General features: G+C 43.5%; 1 long non-coding RNA gene across 1 annotated transcript in view; it reads left to right on the top strand.

Moving 5' to 3' along the window:
• Positions 1–1,061: 1,061 nt before the first annotated feature.
• The window catches only part of LOC138956330 (uncharacterized), a 5,232-nt gene continuing 2,493 nt past the window's right edge, over positions 1,062–3,800 (top strand). The window contains exon 1 of the long non-coding RNA XR_011452608.1: positions 1,062–3,800. This exon is cut by the window's right edge and continues 1,038 nt beyond it. This is a non-coding gene — a long non-coding RNA (uncharacterized lncRNA).

The raw sequence follows: 3,800 nt of genomic DNA, 5'->3' as shown, positions 1-3,800 counted from the left end.
CCCCATTTTCCGAAACACAGTAATAGAGAGAACGATAATAAAATATGAACAAACCAAGTCTTTTAGACAGGCTGTGTAGGTAACACATATGGCCCTTTGATCTGTTTCAGGAACCCACGGTCCAATTGATTCATTCATCTTCCTCTTCCTCATGTTGCCGAAATTGTGGAGAGAGATGTAACCAGACTACTACTGCTATTAACTTGATGATGGTGTCTTGAGAAGAAGAGTGATGACCAAAACCAGGAGCGTGGTCTTCTAGACCAGTCAAGTGCTACAAGTCATCTCGAGTACCTTTTCAATGACATCGAGCTAAGTCAAAACTTCATAAACATTATGTGTATTCCTTTTGTTTTGATGTCTTCCAAGGGAAAATTATGAAGAACGTTTGCAGCAGCGGAGTCACGTTAGATTACCGTGACAGAATTGAAATCCAGCAGCAATAGACATGTGATCAGAGTGTGCTGAGATGCAAGTAACATGACCTAGCTTGAACAGTGTGTGATACATTTAGTACAATACTGATATTTAGCAAAAATATAGACTAACCTGATTAATGTGTGCTGCATTGCAAGAATTTTATTAACACTATCCATGCATTAAATTGTATAAACCTGTGTTGACCTTTCTCCGCTACTTCGAGAGCATGGGAAAGAGTGAAGGAAAGTAAAGTCCAGGCAGTACCTGTTTCTTTAGCTAATACGAAAAGGCGGCGTGTTTTCCTTCCATAAACTTCCTTTGGAAGGCGCACGCAGAAAGAAACAGGCTGACGAAAACTGACCTGTGACATATGGGGGCTTCGTCCGGGATATTGTAACTCGTAATTTCAATTTGGCTTCCCCAAACAAATTTTCTTCAAACAAATTCCCTATTCGTTTTTCGTTTGTGTGTTCGTCCGTTCATGTTCATCATCGTATAAATCAACTTTTGTGTTTATTCATGTTTATAGTTAGCTCATCATTTAACGATAACAGAGTCTGACGTGTGTGCTTCAGCACACGGGAATAATCCAAATGAAGAGTGACGCAAGGCTTTGACGTCACTATAATAATTTACGTAAAGCACTAATGTTATAGTAGTTTAGTTCCCCCTATTTGGCTGTGCTAAACAAAAGGCTATAACAGAAGACAGTGGACTAACACCCTGTCAGGCCATCCTGTGTCCCTTAGTCGACAAAATTATAATATTGTTGGTCGCCGTGGGAGGTTGGTGGGCGAATTGGGTTATATACGAGGGATAGCACTCATCTTCGTCCAGAAGGACCGTGGAAGTGAAGTTGATTCTGCAGACAGTCACACTTCACAACGCCAAGAGTAAGGGTTAGGAAAATTAGATTATTGTCTATACAGCAGTAGATAATTGAAGAATCTTATTTCGACTTACTGTGCGATAGAATCGAGTTGATATTAATATAGGCGAAAGGTCCACGTTGATGGAGCGCCGATGAGATATTAAAATGAAGTTCACTCGATAGAACGGTATATTGTTTGGCATATACCAGAAGAACCATAAATTCTAGTGTTAGGTATCCGTGGTTGTAAAAGGATATTAGAATGGTTCAGAGAAATCGTGTCGTTGGGACACGTAACGTTTACTGAGGTAACGTTGAACGTTCATGAATTCAAGTAGCAAAGTGAGCTTCACTAAAGTAACACTTCATTCTATAGTGGGGGAGTTTTCTCTCTCTAGTAAATAGTGTGTGAAAAGCAGTTTAGTCAAATCGGTTTTTCAACCGAGCATCACGTATTTGCAGTTTGATTCAGTGAATATCTGTGTGTGAGTTAACGTAAAGGATATGCAAACATCCAAACACCCGAGTACTAGGGCGCATATAGCAAGAATGAACGCTGACCCGCAGAACCAGAATACGGCCGAGGCAGTAGTCTCAGATGTTGAAGGTGGTGACACATATGTCAACACCCAAGGAGAATCGAGCGATAATGATTCTCAGACGTTAGGCGCGCGTGTAACGACTTATGTATCCGCTGCGAGTAATGAACGTGCAGGTCCGATCCACCCTGAAAAATCCGGATTAGAGTGGACTCGCGAACTTTTGGCGATAGGACGAGAGTTAGGACTCGAAGGCAAAGACTTGCGTGAGTTTGTAGCTGAAGAACGCGCACGAGAGGAACGAGAAGCTCACGAACGCGAACGTGAACGTGAAGAACGCGCACGAGAGGAACGTGAACGTGAACGTGAAGTTCTCGAACGCGCACGTGAACGAGAAGCCGATCGCGCGTTTCAGCTAGAACAGTTGAGGATACAAACGGAAGCACGCCGAGACAACGCCAACAATAACGCGTCGAGGCGTCGTGGGGATGACGACTTTATCCCAAAAATCCCTTTTCTTGATGACAAAGACGACATCGAGAGTTGGTTTGCACAATTTGAACATTATGCAACCGACTGTCATCTCGACGACGAACGCAAAGCTACGAGAATGGTGTATTTCCTGAAAGGAAAGGCGAGAACCATTTATGCAAAACTCAGTTTCGAAGACGCGCGCAACTACAACACTTTGAAGAATGCGTTGTATGATGGATTTCAACTGACAGCAGATCAATATCGGAAGAAATTCCGTCAGCTGAAGCGAAACCCATCTGACACGTACAAAGAACATGTCACCAAACTTGAGCGCATCCTCGATAAATGGATCGAGTTAGCCAAGTGCGATGAACATGTGGCAGATCTGAAGGATTTAGTTCTCAGAGAACAATTAGAGAACACCTTCCCTACCGAAGTGATGTTACACGTACTTGATCGGAAACCGAAGTCTGCGAAAGAAATGGGCGAAATTGCCACGGAGTACGAACAATCACGTTCGAACATCAGGCCACGGCAATCTCACCAAAACCATTCTAGCGGCAACGCGTTTTCGAACACGAAAGGTTCGAACGTCGTCGAAAGTGACGCGAAAGAGAAATCGTCACAGAAAGAACATAAATACGTGAGCGATGATGAAAAACAAAGACTGAAAGCCACAGGCTGTTGTTTTTTTTGCAAGGGCAAAGGGCACCTGTCGCGATTTTGTCCCAATAAGGGAGAAAGCGTTCACGCAGTTCATGTTCGAAATGAATTTGATGGACAAGAAATCCCCGTACATCTTGACAAGCTGTGCAAGTCGTGCAAAAAGAAGGATTTCAAAGAGGAAGTGTTCATCAAATTAGACGGCCGAATCGTAAAAGCATTACGCGATTCCGGATGCTCAGGTATTATGGTCAGGGCCGACCTTATACCTGAAGAAAGGTACTTGGCAAAGAAAAAGAAACTACTCTCGCAGAGAAGAAAACACGGAAATTGTGTCCCACGGCTGTGGCCCACATTGACTGTCCGTATTTTGATGCCAAAACCGAAGTGGTCATACTCGAAGATCCCATTTATCCTGTCCTCATAGGAAAATGGTATGGTGTAGGCCAGAACAAGAGGAAGACCCCTTTGTTTCCAGTACGTGACCCGAGTTGGTATCAAGGTGAGACCAACGCGGCGGTCAGTACACGGAAGCAAGAGAAGAGAAAAAAAAAACGGAATGAGAAACCTGTGCCGGGAACTAGTCATGATGACAGAAATACACACAAGATGTATTCCCCGCAAGATCTCAAGAAGGCTCAGAATGATGATGAAACACTGGCAAAAGTACGCCAGATGGCTGTTTCAGGAGAGTCATTCCACGGTGTGAGGTATGTCTACAAGAAAGAAATCTTGTACAGGACAACACTCGACAAAACCGGGAGTGAATCTAGTAAAGTCGTTGTTCCCAAAGAAATGAGAACCAAAGTTCTTTCTTTTGGACACGACCACCC

This window comes from Littorina saxatilis, unplaced genomic scaffold (assembly GCF_037325665.1).
Source record: "Littorina saxatilis isolate snail1 unplaced genomic scaffold, US_GU_Lsax_2.0 scaffold_788, whole genome shotgun sequence".
NCBI lineage: Eukaryota > Metazoa > Mollusca > Gastropoda > Littorinimorpha > Littorinidae > Littorina > Littorina saxatilis.
The sequence above is the reverse complement of the archived record's forward strand: the minus strand, read 5'-3'. Positions and strand labels throughout refer to the sequence as shown.